Here is a 16,914-nt window from a genome sequence, read left to right as displayed (position 1 = left end):
TAGATAACTCTGGTTTGTACTACACCACGACTGAGATCATGTTTCTATTCTCTCAATGTCTAGAGCACACCTAGTGTAACCCAGAAAGGAGGAGGAAAACCATCCATCTGTTGACTAATGCATCAGCTGCAGACAAAGAATGGCATAAATGATGTTTTGACCAAACCTTACAAAAAGCAGTACTGATCTCTAATCAGTATAAACATATCAGATTACTTTTTCAAATTGCACAGGCCGGCATTTCCTCTTTTCAAGATGAATTTGACCTTGCTATAATTGAACTTTTCTGTGTTACTGTGATTTCTCCTCAGCTAGGGTGATTGCATTCTGTATTACCTTGAGTTAGTTCTGGTTTTCATTAAGTTGTAGTATTAAATTAATATTATTGTTCCAACGTATTTAAATGTCTCTTACAAGCTCTCTCTTTTTGAACATGTTTGTGCAAAACACTTTATAAATTGTACCAGTTTTTTTCTTGTCACATTTTAGAAGTTTAGTTTGCAAACAGTCTGCTTCTGACAGTAGGGTAAAAAGTTTTTGATCTGTTTTTCAGCACCAGAAATTGCCATTAAATGAAGAATTCCCAAAATTGCCGCTTAACTTGCCTAAACTGTATTTTTTTATGATGCCGGAAAGGAAAACCATAGGGTTTATCAGTTGCCACTTTTTGGATAATATTACTTTTGCTTTTTTAAAACACAAGCTTGTCTTATCTTCTTCTCTCACAAGAGTTAGCACTAAAGTTAGCTATTGAATGAGCTTGTATGTGCATACTCTGACCAAAAGTTGCAGCAGCCTTTCTGGCTGTGGCAACAGATGTTTACTACTATGTATTAGTCAGGAGCTGGTTTGGGGAAAGCATGTGGGTTTGTAATTGACTGTAATCCAAGTCCAAAGATTGGGTTACGTCCATATGCCTGATGAAAAATGAGTGATTTGCTGGCATGAACCAGTAGTACTCCCTCTCTTCCTCCTTGCAGGGGTGATATTCATGAACACAGCATTTTGACAAGCTCACCTCAGTTAACAGCTCCAGCATGAATTTCATACATATCTCAACAATGAGCATCATCTTTTTAATCTTTTCAATAGAGAATTTTGGCGTGGTACACTGGTATCACACCAGCTTCATCTAGGAGAGGTATTAATGGGTACTTACCTACCTAGTGTGTTTGTATAGACTGCAATTTAATAAACAGGTACCTCTCCAAATCACATGTACCTGGTTATTCCAAATGTACTGATACCACTACCGACTCTCTGGGGAGAAAAAAATTAAAACTCACAGGCTTGCAGGCAGGTAGTCGTCCTTTCACATTATATATTATCCCATTATTCCAGCAGGGTTTGCAGCATGTTCTTCAAAAGACAGGATCACCTGTAACATTGGTATATAGCCATGGCTAAAACTACCTTGATTGTTCTTTGGACATGCATGAGTGTGGCTCCTTGCTCTTTTTTGCAAGGATATTCACAAACAAGGCATTTTGACAAGCTCTACGGCATACTACCACACCATTTGCCTATTTCTACACCACTGCTATGTGGAACAAGGTAGCCTAGACGTAAAGTGACCCAAGGCAGCTTGGAATGTTATTGACCACATAAAAATGAGCCACAAAAGTCCTGAGTACGTATCGGGTGCGGGCATTCAACCCCCACTCCCCTTGACCCTGCTTTCATTCAAGCGGTGCACTAAATACATCACCAAAGATGCAGTATGATTTATTTCATTACTGCAGTGTAACATATTTGCATGAGCTGAAAGCAGGAGGGTTGCAGCTCTCCTTGAAAGAGAGAAAATGTGCTCGCCAAGGTAGATTTCATGCAATGGTTGTTTGCTTCTGGGTGATGAATCAGGCTCAAGGGTTCTTTTAAAAAGAAAACACACACACACACACACACACACACACACACACACACAAAAGCAAGCAAGCCGCTGGATTTTATGCAGCTTCTGAAGAATGACAAGCAAGCTTGCCAGTAACAGGAGCAAATGCATCACGACCTTTCCTAGCCTGAAAAGGGAAAGGAACGCTGCCTTAAAACTCATTCATTATCTGAGGGAAAATCAAATGTGGTGGCATATTGCCGGGGCTGCTTTATTGCCATCATTTAGAAAGGTCAACTGAATTAATCGACTTCTCGCCAAACATACTGTTAAGCTCCCCACTTCCTGACATATTTATGAGAAAGTGACAGGTAGGAAGAAGATGACTTGTCGTTTCTGCTGGGTTTCTTCCCCCCCCCCTTTCAATTTTACACTGCAGAACCAAGATTAACTTTCGGGTTGGAGTTGTCCAGGAAAATAGCTGCTTTGGCACTGGGAAGGGGGATGGGGATGGGAGAAGAAGTTCCCTCCGGTGTTTTACATGGGAAGGAGAGGAGATGAGGGATCCATTTGAGGAGATGTGTGGCTCCTCAGCTGGTTTCAAAACATGTGTCCACAAACTGTATAAGGTCTATAAAAATAATTTTTAAAAAACTATTTTTATCATATTATTCAGCTGCTGTTATTTGCTATTTCTCTTTCCCTCATTGTGAAGTGATACCTCTTAACAGATATATTAATGGGAACCTTTTATTAATAATAATAATAATAATTTCTGCTGTTGTACTTTAATGGCTGTATTATATTAAGGGATGTAGCAAGTGTTTGCTTACATTAGATATATTAATCTCTCCTTCTCTCTCTGTTTTACACACACACACAGGCTAGCCTGACAAGTCAGTTTCCATTACCTACTTTATAGGTAGGTTGTCTTCTGCCTTTATTCCCAAGCAGACCGTTTTGCTGATTCCAAATGGCAATGCTGGTCAAAACAGGGCAGAACTATTAGAAGCCACAGTTTTCCCCCACCCCCTTTTAAAAGGAAACACTTCTGAGCTTTTCTATGGGGCAGGGGGGAACAGCACAGGGTATATGATAAAGGGTCAGAACTCACAATGTTCTCCAGTGAAAAATGCACTTGCTGGCATTGTGTTGTGATCCTTTGAATGACCACAGAAGCTTAGACCTCTTCTGGTTAATGCTGTCCTTTTTACCTTGCATATGTCAGTTCCAGCTGCAACAGACATTCCCTACTGGCCTTTCTGTCAGGGTTGTGTGTGTGTGTGTGTGTGTGCTTGTGTGCATGTGTGTCTATAAGTCATTTGCCACAGTCCTTAAAATGTAGTCTGGCAGAAATTCAATAACTGTTTGCGATATTCTCATTCAGCCTTCTTGCTCGGTGGCTTTTAGCTCCCAATGTGACATATAGTGGCATTTTGCTGTAATCCAGCTATTGGAAGCAGGTTAAAAAGGCAGCCCGGCGTCTCATGTAATTGGCTCCCAAACACAGAGAAAGTCTGCTGTTTTATTTTTTGCACTGAAAACCCCGAGAATCGGATTATACAAACATACTGCTTTTTTTCGTTTTTGCTTTAGCTGAGTAAAACACCCATCTGAGTGAGTGTCCTGCACAAAAAAATAAAATAAAAATGTTTTAGATTAATGAGGATTTGGTGGAGGTGGTGAGAAGCTGGGAGCACACAGGGGTTCCTTTGTATTTCTCTCTGAAAGAGTAAAATGTGGAGGAGGGAGGGGAAGAAAGTCTATTAAGGGTTTCGACTAAAGCGGAGAAGAAATGCATAAATAGTAAACAGCATCAAAAAAAGCCCCCACAACTTCCGATAAACAAGGCACTTACCTTGCCAAAAGAGTAGTTTCAGTCCTGGACGCCTCCTGCATATTTGAATCCGTTAGTTCAGGTGACCACATACCGCTGGTGTGATGCTGAGGAGATGGCTCTGGGCACGCAGAGATAGGGCAGGCGATGGTTGTCTCTATAGATCCTGTAATAGGAGGGAAATCTCCGTGCAGCAGGCTCAGATCCTTTTACTTTGAGCAGAGAGCTCTGTGTCGCTGGCTGGCTGTCGGAAGCTCACAATCCAATGCAGGAGGGGGAGGAGGAGAAGAGAGAGGAGGGGAGAAAAGAGAGATGCTCGCTAGCTTTTCTTCCTCCTCCTCCTCGTTTCCATGGTGGTTACTGGTGCATCGTTCACCCGATCAGTTGTCACACTGACATGGTGCTGCCTGCTCAGCGGTCATTAATAACTGAATACCCTCCACTCCCCAGAGAGCAGCCAATGGCCGGAGAGTGCCAAGACGTAGCTGCTGGGGTCTGGTTGGTGGAGGCAACCTGTCTGTTAGATGACATTGCTGCTTAGGGTACAAATAAGCGGGGGAAGAGACCCATTCTCGGCTTCTCGGCATTCTTTTCCCAGACACCAAAGGAAGAGGCATGATTGGATGCGCTGGGCTGTATTTAATGGGTTTAGGGCAAGGACCGAGAGAGCGTTCAAAGAGCATGATTCAAACTAGGTAAAATCCCTAGCTATGCGAGCTCATTAGTAAATGAAAAAGCATTTCTCTTTCTCTCTCTCTTTTTGCAGAGTTGTGATCTACTTGCAACACCTTGCACTGTATTGCAGCTCCCATATGTTCTTTTAATACCTAGGTTTTTGCTTCGTACTGACTGGCAGCCAAATCCATCTTTGCTCATTTCCAAATATGGAGTCACTAAGCAAGCAGCCGGAGAATCGGCAGAATTAGTAAGCAGATAGGTACCCACAGAAATGTTTCTCCTCCTTATGTGTACAGTTCATTGGATAGCTGTAAATCAGCTGGGGTGTGGTTTTTTTGAGCGGTTTTTCTTCTTCTTTAGTTAGTTTCATGCTTTTTTCTCAATTTCTAGGCAAAGTAACCTATCAGAAACCTAGTCTGAAAATTTGCAGAAATTTAGGACGGGCTCTAAAAAATATATTCTTAGTGCAAAATCTGCATTGGGTTACTTCTAAAAATAGTCGGATTGCAAAATGTTGCTTGCAAGTTCCCCAAGAAGTTTTGGTAATCAACAGGTCAAATCTGAGAAAGGGTTGGATTTACTGTACACATTCACGGATATAGCCCAGCTTTTGGGAGGCCACCCTCTAGTGGAATAAAATAAAACTTCTCATCTGTTTTCCTCAGCATGTCTTGGGCAGTCATATGTAATAACATATGAGTTTCCAGTGACTGCAAGCAATGACCTTAATGAAATTAATAGTAGAATACTGTAAGCTACTTTTTTTTTGCATGCAACAAACACACATTTAAATATAAAAAGCTGCTGCTTCAGTAAGATGGCATACTTCCAGTGCTGTATTGTTATACAGTTTTACTAGCACTGCATTCTGACTTCATTGGAAAGTTTTAAAGGTGGATAGTCAATGTTTCACAGCTCAAACTGGTGGTTTTGAACTGTTAAAATATTATCTAAGATCATTATCTAGGTGCTCATATCTCTTGTACAGTAGTATCTTGGGTTACATACGCTTCAGGTTACATACACTTCAGGTTACAGATTCCGCTAACTCAGAAATCGTGCTTCAGGTTAAGAACTTTGCTTCAAGATGAGAACAGAAATTGTGCTCCAGCGGTGCGGCAGCAGCAGGAGGCCCCATTAGCTAAAATGGTGCTTCAGGTTAAGAACAGTTTCAGGTTAAGAACAGACCTCCGGAACGAATTAAGTACTTAACCCAAGGTATTGTCTTTCTAAATCATAACCACTGTATTGCCCTTCTAAATCATTAGGATTAAATATAAGCAACCATGTGTTGCTTTCTGAATTATGTCATTCATTTCCCCCCCTAAAAGAAAAGAACCCCGTTTAACAGGATAATTGAGAGAAAGCTGGCTTATACCAAGTTAGACTATTGGCTCATCTCTGTCAGTACTGGCTACACCGGAGTTTCCCAAACTTGGGTCTCCAGCTGTTTTTGGACTGCAGCTCCCATCATCCCTGACCAGGGGAGAAGCTGCATGCTCCGGCACTGTGGGGGGAGAGCAGACGGGGGTGTGGCTGGCACGTGTCCCAGGGGCGTGGTGTGTGTCCCACAGGGGTGTGGCACATGTCCCAGGGGCGTGGTTAGTGTCCTTGGGGGCGTGGCGCCTGGTGCGGTGAGGGGTGCGCGGTGCATGTCCAGGGCAGCGGCTGCAATGGTATCCCCCTCCCCGATGGTGCTGGGGCGGTGCGCTCTGCCCCCCTTTCCTCCACCAGTGTCCCTGACAACTGCTTCTGCTAGCTATGGATGTTGGGAGTTGTAATCCAAAAGCTGCTGGAGAAACCCTGGGCTACACTGATTGGCTAAGGCCTGCCAGAGTTTCAGACAGGGGTCTTTCCAACCTCTACCTGGAGAGTAGAGTGGTTCCACTGAGTGGTTCCACTGAGTGGTTCCACTGAGCTATCTATGGGCCTTCCCTTAATTCTGAGCACGTTTACTCAAAAGTAAGTTCCACTGTATTCCATGGAGCTTTCTCCCTACAAGTATAGGTTTGTGGTCTTAAGAGGTTTTTTTAAAGCAGGCATTTGAAAATCATATTGGCATTCATTCTGATGTAGTCTTTCACTGCCAGGGGTTGTCTCCGTGGTGAACACTGAAATTCCCTCTGCTTATTTAGGTCTTTCAACACACTTGAATGAAGGATATAGCTTTGGATGCTCAAAGGGAGCTGTTCTGTTGAAGTAAATGGGGAAGCAAGACAAGCAGGAATTATGTGTGTTCAACAGAAGATGCTGGGCCTCAGAAGAACCTTTCTTGCATGTGGGCAGCATTTACTAGATCACACAAACTTTACACCTGTACACGCTAGTATCCTAAGTTAGATACAGTATGCAATATTTTTGATGGGAGTGTGGGGAGATTGGGAGAGGAATTTCAGGTTGTGCACTTATTAAGTAACTACATAAGTGGTTCATTTTGGTTGATTGCTGTGGACTGTATAAGTGGAGGTGTAACTAATCAAACCAATTCAAGTACACTCTCATAAGGGGAGTAAGGTGCTGTAATCTAACATATTTTAAATCACTTGCTTGATGAATTACAGGTATACTCTACAACAATTCTAAGCAATATTTAAATAATATACTTTATTCATAGCTGATAAATGTTTTAATTTTCAGTTGGATTATTTTTCTTTTTTTTAAAATGATATTCATTAGAAGTTTAAAAATTACAGAAAAAAGAAAACAAAAAAAAAAATTTAACAGGACATACATTACAATACAAAAAGGAAAAAAACCATAAAAGACAACACAACAATGCAGCAAAAAAGGAACAATAACATTAAAACACACATCCATATTCCATATCTTTATCTTTCATTTACTTGTTTCATCGACCTCCTCACACCTCCCTTTTTGTATTCTAATTCAATTAATTGTTTCAGCAAATTCTTTCCATCTTTCTCAATTTTTATTCTATAATTTATCTTAACGGTGTAACCTATTAATTAACTCAGCAAATCCTTTCCATCTTTCACTATACTCTGTCATTAAATTACCTTAATTTATTTTAACCTTATCTTCCCATAAAAGGCCCTAAAACTTAAACTTAAAACTTAATACTTGTTTATACATAACTCCTTATATCATTTCTCCTAAAGCCAAATAGTTTCATTCCAACATTTTTCCTAACACTCATTAATTTTACACTAATTCTCAAAATGAATTTTATTAAAAAAAACTTTCTTCCAATCTTCATCCATCATCTCTTCTTCCTAGTCTCGGGTTGTGTCAGTCCTTTCTATCCATTCCATCTAGTCCATCAGCCTGGTGATCTTCTGTCTGAGGCTCTTAAGTCTTTTCCATGTCCCTTCTGCAGATCTTCTTCTTGTTTATACCTGCACTTTACTTTGTCTTTTGTTGATCTTTTTCTTAATTTCTTTCCTTTCTCATTGAGGAGTAGGTCTCGGGGAGACTCCAACCCAACAATATCTCCATCCTGCCTTGACAGGTCAGCCCATTCTCCACAGTCAGCACTGTAATCCAAAAAGTATTTGAAAGCATGTTTCAAAGTCCCTCCAAAGCTAAGAGCCCCCACAACTCCAGACCCCCCGGCCCAAACCCAAATCCCAAAAGCCGAAACAGCCCTGCATAGGGGGATCCATCCAACTTCCCATCTCCAAACCAAACAGTACTCCATCTCTCCAAATCTGACTTTCTCCAGGTTCAGTCTTCAAAGACTGCAGCTTATGCTCCTGCAGGGCCTCGGGTCTCTCCATTTGTATTAGTTGAGGTTCAACAACAGCCTCCTCCATTATCTTCTGCACTTGCCCTGTCCGAGCAGATTCCTGGGTTGGTTCCTGAATGGTTTCTATATGCATATTCACTGTTTGTCCAAAATTACTGACTGCAACAGTCATCGAATCCATCTTCTCATGCAGCTGCTCCAACAAAGCGCTTGTCTTGCAAAAAGCAAGCACCAAAACTTCTTCTAGGCACATTCTTGTCCAAGGTCAAAGTCTGGTCTCACGATCCTTAATCTCCACAGCTGTGGAATTCTCCAGATCGACTCCAGCAACAGTTTAACAATCTCCCTCTAGAGGAGACAATTTCTATTTGTATCCATCTTTTGAAAGCAGGTCCAACAAAAGAAGATTACTTTCATTTTTCAAATCTTTTGTTTCTTTTAAATGCAAAAGGCAACATTGGAATCAATATGTTTCTCTTTTTTACTATCTGTCAAAAGACGTTTCATTCACAGTCAATGAACTTCCCCAAAACGTCTGTCTCTGACACCCCGTTCCCAGGTTTGAGACGGTGGAGATTTATCTTTCTTTACTCTCTCTCCTGCAAGCTTAAACAATCTAAAATTCCCCCTCTTCTCCTGCTTCCAAGAGGGGTTTTGGTAGTTTTAACTGAAGGAAATTTAGTCCTTTATATACGACTTTCCAGACTTTAGCTTGCAAAATTTTGCTTCAATCTATTTACAAAAGCGGAAGGCGGACTTCCTATTTAGAACCTTCCCGCTTCGGTGCCAAATTAAAATGTTTCGTAGTCCAGTTTTCTGTTCTACTCACGGGTAGTTGTTTAGAATCCAATTGTCCACAGGAAAAAGTCAGTGCTCTCCGGCAAAGGCTGTGCGGCTTCACTCCGTAAAAGTAGCGGTCGATTCAAAACACCGCGCCACTCACCCCACTTCGCTTCAGGTCCCCAAAAAAGGGTTTTCCCGCGAGTAGGGGAGGCGCTCTTGGTGTCAGCCGAATCCCACGTTCCCAGGTTTCCTCCGCCTGGGATTTTTGAAGGGTCTTCGCCTTCGCCGCGGCGGCAAGACCCGATTTTCGCGGAGCGGGTTCCTCTCGGTCAGAGGAACTCCGCCATTGACGATGGCGCTAACCCGGAAGTCAGTTGGATTATTTTTCAAGGATGCTTTAACGATGTCCCAGAATGCTTGCAAAGAAAAATCATTTTTATAACTGAGACAATTATGATGATTAAGCTTCACTAGAGGTTCCTTTCCTGTTTATTTCACTATGATGATTTGTAAGTTTTGAAATAGCAGGATATTCTATTAAACTGGGTGGAGAGAGAGAGAGAGATGTAGAGATTGTATTTAGAAATATAATTGAAGTGCTGAGTGAGGTCTTCTGGAGGTTTGGTCATAATCAAAAGTAAAGCAATGGAAGAGCTAATTCAAAGAGCAAAAATCCCACTGGGTGTGTCTGAGCCTTTTTGTATACAAACTGAAGTAGTTCTTGGATCCCAGTCACTATTCTGCATCTTATCATGATTCCAGCAAAGCTGTTTGGGTCCAGACAAAATCAAACTGGGAATGCATGTCCATCTGGCTTGCAAATTCAAAGGTTCTAGAAGGGATGGAGCAAAGGTAAAATGATGGGCACTGTTGGTGGACTAGAGGGAACCTAACATTTCCAAAGCAAATACATCAGTGTGAACAAAGAAGTCCCCGAAGCAAAGTTTCTGTGAATTAGACACACGTAACCAAAAATTGAAGGTGAGGTGGTGTGGTGTAGTGGTTAGAGTGTTGGACTAAGACCTAGGAGACCAAGGTTCAAATAAATATATCAATAAGAAGTCCAAGACCCAAATGTGTGCTTGCATCCAAACTATCTCAGATTCATCTCATCCATAAAACAATATTAGGGTCTCTTATCAATCAAGGTTTGGCAGCTTGAGTACAGAACTGATCAAGGACCAGTTGCTGACGCCTCCACCATAGAGAAGTTCCAAAACACTTGACTAATAATCAGTGGCGTAGCGTGGGTTCTCAGCACCCGGGGCAAGGCAAGTAATTTGCGCCCCCTAACCCGGGGCAAGGCAAGTAATTTGCACTCCCTAACCCATGGATTTTAGCACTCGAGTCTCTTCCGTGCCCCCCCAGATGTTGCGCCAGGTGCAGCAGGCCCCCCTGCACCCCCCATGCTACGCCACTGCTCCCACCACAAGTCTTCAGGACAGCCATCCGAAGGCTGGCGCGGGGAGAAGGTCTCTCCACCCCACCGCCAGGCTTCGGAGCAGCCTTCCGAAGGCTGGCGCGGGGAGAAGGTCTCTCCGCCCCACCGCCAGCCTTTGGAGGAGGTCCGAGGACAGTGGGGTTCTTGCTTCCTCGAGGAAGGCCGGCCAAACGCGCCCCCCCCAAATGTTGCGCCCGGTGCGGCCGGCACCCCTGGCACCCCCCACGCTACGCCACTGCTAATAATTAATATTGATGGGTCATCAGTTGTCATTATGTCTGAAAAAGATATTAACTCGCCTCTTTTTCAAGGAAACCATTGTAAGCAGGACTGCTTACCACCAACAATAGCATCTGGCCTGTCCTAGGAGCTTGGACATGACCAGTGAGTTAATAGTTTCATTGCTGTCGTTTTGAATGGTAGATATCTGAACTATAGCACAAACTGCTTTAGACAGCAATCCCAGTTTCAGAAGTTTGGCAGGTTATTTGGTATTGATTTACTTACTTGTTTTTCTAAAAGGTCATGTGGCATTTTGGCTTTTTGAGCTGATGGAAGAAGTTAAATTGTAATATGCTGAAGAGAAATTGCTGAAAGTAGGCTATAGGTGGGGAACGTGTGACCCTCCAGATTTTTTGGAGACTCCAGCTCCCATCAACCTGACCCAGGAATGATGGGAGTTGGAGTACAACAACATCTAGAGGGATGTTGCCTATCCCTGAAGTAGTTTGTCAAGAGGATTCAAACTCATAAATGGCAGGAACAAGCAGCACAAGAACAAGTGGGCAAATGTCTTCAGCAAATTTTTGCATATGGTTATGATGATTTCTCAATTGCGCTCAAGTTAGAATTCTTGCCAAAGAGCATGCAAAGTCTCTCTTAAAAGGAAACTAAAGATTGAGGTGATTCCTGACAGACAGAAGCTAGGGTAAATGCTGTTGGAGAAATAAAACATGTTGAAAATGCTAAAGCCTCCCCAGCTTCAAAAGTAGAAAACAAATCCTCTGGGACTAATGTAAAAACACAAAGTGTTTCTTCACCAGTTATTAAATTTTATTATTATAAGAATATAACAACCCTCCTTTACTTTCCTTAAGAGGAAAAAAACACACACAAACCTTGATTTCTTTTTTAAAAGCATGTTAGTTTTCTTTTTTCTTGCAACCTGGCAGCAGTGCCATTCCATTGGCTGCAGAGAGAGACCAGAAACTCCTTTCCTTGAACCATTATCATTCCAGCTGGGTGTTATAAGAACTTTATTATAAAGACTACTGCTGGAGTTAGTTTGTTTCTCCCTCCTCTCATTTCCTTTTCCTTTTGTTCTGTGGCTTTTAGACTTCTGCCTGGCGGGGCAGGAACTGTCTCATTACTCATATTTGGAAACCACTCTGGGATCTCTTTCTGGCTGAAGAGCAGAGTCAATATGCTTCACATCACGCATATTCACACATTTAAAATACTACCTATGAATTTTAGCATATTATGTGGCTTACAGCACAATCCTATCCATGTCCACTCAGGAGCACGCCCAGGTATTTGCGGTCTTTGTATGCGTGTGTTTTAAATTTCCTGATTGCTAAATATATTTCAAGACCATAAATCCCCAACAACATTTCTACATTTAATGCAAATTTGTCTTCCATTGTGTTTATAGTCAGCAATTCAAGTGCAAAGGCTTCATTAAATTCATTTGCTATTGGCCAGTGCTAAAATCCTTAATGGTGAAATAGGAAGCTTGAAGGAAAGAAAAATGGGAGAATAAAGAAAGCTGCACTACAGTGAAGTAAAAACGTCTAATAAAGTAAAAGCTTTTTTTTTTTTACTGTTTTCCTCAAGGATACAATATGTATATGAAATAAAGTTCAAAGGCATCAAAATTATTTAGATGCATAATAGAAAGGCTGTAAAAATGCCTAGTACAAATACTGAAATGCACAATTTGCCCCTTGTTTACAGTGGTATGTGGAAAAGAAAGGAGTGGAAAACTAGTCCTTTCTCCAGACCAGGAATTCAGTCCTAGAAATAATCATAGGGTGGCACATGCAGAAAATGTAAGGTTGGGGTTTTTTGTTGTTGTCGTTTTGCGGCATTCTCAATAAAGAGCTAAATGAAAACATAACCCAGTTTATGTTCTTTCAACTTTCCAGGCATTTAATTTCCTAAAATATAACAGCAGGACTCAAAAGTGGCAACAGGTGAAACAGCGAAACATGCTTATTATATATAGCCTTCTCTTTTACTGATCATTATGGTAGGCTCAGTCAGTTTGTTAGTTCTGTTAATTTGGGGAAGTTATAGGTACATTCAGATTTAGTAGAATAGTAGATTTGCAAAGTTGGAAGGGGTCCCTCAGGGTCATCTAGTCCAACCCCCTGCAATACAGGAATCTTTTTGCCCCTTGTGGGGCTCAAACCCACAACCCTGAGATTAAGAGTCACGTGCTCTACCATCTAAGCTATTTGTTTTCAAAATATTTCTCAAATTCTAATATAACCCAGGATGTCTATTCAGACCAGTCAGTTGGAATGATTTCAGAGAGATGTTAGTTAATATGCGCTTCTCTTTCCCTGCCAGGAAGAGAATGAGAATATCTGTGATGAGTTCAGCAGCCATGTGCGATTTGAACTTCCCTTATTCACAGAAATTTTATTTATGTACTCAAGGCAGTGTACCTCCTCAGTTTTACCCCCACAATGTGGTTAACCACACAGCTACCTACAAAAACTTATGTCTGAGGAACACTATTATGACTAAAGAGGAATGAGCAAACATTGCTACTTGGAAGTAAACTCTACTCCCAGCAGGTAGGTGAGTGGCGGATTTGCCAAATGCACTTTTAGATAAACTGCAGCCCTCCCTACCAGCCTTTGGGAAACCATGTTTTGCTACTGGTACTAATGCTGCTGCTGTCATTAGAACATGACGAAGAGTCATAGCTCAGGGGACAGGGTATCTGCCTTGCATGCAGAAGGTTGCCAGTTCAATCCCAGGCATCTGTATCCTTTATAGGACTGGGTTTGTCCCATGTGAAACACTGGCAGTCAAGTACTGAACTAGATTGACCAATAGCCTAATGCAGAACAAGGCAGAACCATATATTCCTAGCATATTTCTCATTACGTTAAGTAGAGGAGATGGCTGAACCTTGTTATAAAGTTTGAAGGTGCTTATGTGGACATAAACCAGTGTATACTTCTTTAGTTTGAAAGACTGAAAGGTTTCAAATGAACAACTTTTATTCGCCAGAATGAATAGAAGTACTGTATCAAAACTCTGTCCTGTCCCCCGCCTCCCATCCAAAGGAAAGTTGACACTTAAATTTTAAGCAATCAGAAAAAAAAATCTCTCCCCTCAATTTTAAAAACTGACCATATTATAGAACTTTCATTTTTTTCCTTAGTCTTTTACAAGGTAGTTCTGTAAATGTGTGAGTCCTCTTTATAGGATATTTAATTTAAAAAGCCAGTAAAGCTGAATATTATTGCAGTGTACATCATTGGCAAAAGAAAAAAGAAAAAAGGACAAGCTGCTGTTAGTTTATATTGAGTATTACCTTACTATATACGCTTATGCTGTTTGTGTTTTTTAAATTAGGGCTAAGTCTTAAAAGGACAGAATTACTTTTTATGCAAATGCTGCAAATGCTTCTTTGCTTTTGCTCCATAACTTGGAGAATGTACATACAGTGGTACCTCAGGTTAAGAACTTAATTCATTCCAGAGGTCCGTTCTTAACCTGAAACTGTTCTTAACCTGAAGCACCACTTTAGCTAATGGGGCCTCCTGCTGCTGCTGCGCCGCCGGAGCACGATTTCTGTTCTCATCCTGAAGCAAAGTTCTTAACCCGAGGTACTATTTCTGGGTTAGCGGAGTCTGTAACTTGAAGCATATGTAACCTGAAGCGTATGTAACCCAAGGCACCACTGTACTTGGAGAATGAAGCACCGGAAGAAACTGGTTTTAGTCATGTAGGTTGAGAGTTCTGGATGTTAATGAAGGTGGGGCCCAGAAACAAAACGTTGCTGTGTGGAGTGCTTCTCTTTAGGCTTCCAGCTTCTCTACTCTATTCCGTTCTTCTTCCTCATCTCTCCCTTTCAATTGTCAACCAGCATTCTGCAGCCACCGTGAAGGCTCGCTCCTCATTTAACTGTTCTGGGCTTGTTTTGGCAGGGACGTGGCTGGCGCTGTGGTCTAAACCACTGAGCCTCTTGGGCTTGCTGATGAAAGGTCGTCAATTCGAATCTATGTGACAGGGTGAGCTCCCGTTGCTCTTTCCCAGCTTCTGCCAACCTAGCAGTTTGAAAGCACACCAGTACAAGTAGACAAATAGGCACTGCTGTGGTGGGAAGGTAAACAGCGTTTCTGTGCACTCTGGCACTTGTCACATTGTCCTGTTGTGCCAGAAGTGGTTTATTCATGCTGGCCACATGACCCGATAAGCTGTCTGTGGCCAAACGCTGGCTCCCTCGTCCTGAAAAGTGAGATGTGTGTCGCACCCCATAGTTGCCTTTGACTGGACTCAACCATCCAGGGGTCCTTTGCTTTTTTACCTTTACCTCTCCTTTTGGTTCCCACGTCTTATTGTTTAGTGGAGCAATTATGAGTATCCATTTCCAGCTACCTTATTTTATTTTTTCCATTGATGACTATGAACAGCTCCATGCAGTACTCTTGTATGTTAGCGGTGTGCTTTTGTCTGCATAAAATTGAGTCAATATGAGCGTATAAACCTTGACTAGCAAATTTGAGACTCAGCATCCTGGGCTTAGCCAGGGAAGTTCAGGGGTGTGCAGCTGCCCCCTCCTAAATCAAGTAAATAAATAAAAATACTTCACTAACTTGACCAATTGCGTTTCAGAGAACTTGGTTATGCCCCAACATAATGCCTGCCCCTCTTAAAATAAATCCTGGCTTCACCCATGCGCGGCATATTATTTGGTTTCAGTGATGTTCACATTCACTATTGAAAGAACAACAGCAGAAAAAAGGAATAGATGAATGGCAGGATTTGCTCTGCTACTTATGAATGAAATTCTAGCGCCTTTTCTACAGTTCTTGTAGAAAGCTCATCTTTTGGCAAAGATAAGCCTTGGTTATAATTAGGTGCATAATTTACTAGCATGTACAGTATACACATGCATACAAACATTTTAGACACTGCAGCTGTGATCATGAAGGTATTTAAACTTACTGTGGACTGAAATCCCAAACTGCTGCAAAACAACACATTAAACATCACATAAATAGAAACCTCAGTGTTTTGACTTTCCCAACCTAGTTAATCATTTGCTTTTCCCTAGGCTGAACTTGACCGAATGCTGTGATGGGGGTGGCATATGGCTGGTAGAAGTTACTAGATTTGTTCTATTTTAGGAATGGAAGCAAGTAGTAAAAATTTGTCCCTTTTCTACCCTGAGCCGATATCCCAAAATACTTAGAACTTTAGTACTTAGCACCGTGGGTTTTTTTTTATTTACTTTTTTTCCTTTTTGAGAGTAGGGGCAGGGGGAAAGAGAGAAGTAATAGCTGCCTTTAAATATTTGAAGGGTGGTCACATAGATGACAGAGCAAATTTCTGATATGACTAAACATTAGGAAGTATTTCTGATGCAAGCTGTTCTATAGGGGAACCGACTATCTGAGAATGTGGTGGACTTCCTTAAAGTTTTTATGGGTTTTTTTTATTCAAACAAACAAACAAACAAACAAACAAACATCAAGCTAAAATTAAGAATAAAAACAGTTATAAAAGGAGGAAGAATAAAATTACAAAATAATAAAATAATAACCATGATAATCAGCCCTATGCTTTTAACTGGTAATAAGGCTTAATAATAAGATTTATAAGTTTCCACAATGGTTGTATTCATTTCAGAGCAATTGCTGCCTTTTGAATCAATGCCTACCCCCTTCCAAGGGTTGGAAAGAGTTGGAGAGACATATTCTTTCCTTAGAAGTATAGCCCAATTCAGCCATCAATCAGAGTTCCTGACTCTGTGGAGGTAGCCCTATGCATGTTTGCATGCATAAACCTCCTTCAGATGGAAGCCAATCATATGCCAGCCAAGGGCATGGGCAGCAATACATTGGCATCTAGGCGGTGTGGCCATTCCATGCGGATCACCCCTTCACATACCCATTCTTACCCAAGAATGTATGAATATGCCTTTTCTTTTGTAGGCCAGGTTGGAATCATAACAGATCACATCAGTATCTAGACTTGGAAGATCTACATGCTCAGTGTCTGTAAGTGAGTGGCTAAGTGGTTGGGAACGCATTAGCAGTTTCCACATAGGAATCAATGGAAATCATTGACTCGTTATGTGAACGCTCCCCCAACAAACGGTTCCCTGATAACCCATTGTGTTCAGATAGTGAGATCTGTGTATGCAAATTTAGCACATTATTTGCATTTTTAAAAATATATAGCCCATCTTTCATGGTGCACTGTCCTCAGAAGGCAACTCGAAAACAGCTTTCCCTAATCTGGTACCCTCCAACTCTCATCATCCCTGACCATTGGTCATGCTGGCTGGGGCTAATGGGAGCTTTAGTCCACATCACCTGGAGGGCTCCAAGTTAGGAAAAGCTGCTCCAAAACAGCAGTTTTCCGTACATTTTATTATGTACATACTAAAA

The 16,914-nt window shown here is 41.6% G+C and overlaps 2 protein-coding genes across 4 annotated transcripts in view; one reads left to right on the top strand and one right to left on the bottom strand.

Annotated features, from left to right (window-relative positions):
• Positions 1–4,119, bottom strand: part of LRRN3 (leucine rich repeat neuronal 3) — a 46,997-nt gene extending 42,878 nt beyond the window's left edge. For both annotated transcript variants that reach the window (XM_083463529.1, XM_083463528.1), the window contains exon 1: positions 3,690–4,119. The gene's annotated coding sequence lies outside the window, so the exon portion shown is untranslated. The remainder of the gene's footprint in view (positions 1–3,689) is intronic.
• IMMP2L (inner mitochondrial membrane peptidase subunit 2) overlaps positions 1–16,914 on the top strand; it is a 456,338-nt gene that overhangs the window by 198,544 nt on the left and 240,880 nt on the right. The gene's annotated exons all lie outside the window — the stretch shown is intronic.

This window comes from Podarcis liolepis, assembly GCF_965112155.1.
Source record: "Podarcis liolepis genome assembly, chromosome: 10".
Taxonomy (NCBI): domain Eukaryota; kingdom Metazoa; phylum Chordata; class Lepidosauria; order Squamata; family Lacertidae; genus Podarcis; species Podarcis liolepis.
This window is presented reverse-complemented; position numbering and strand designations above follow the sequence as displayed.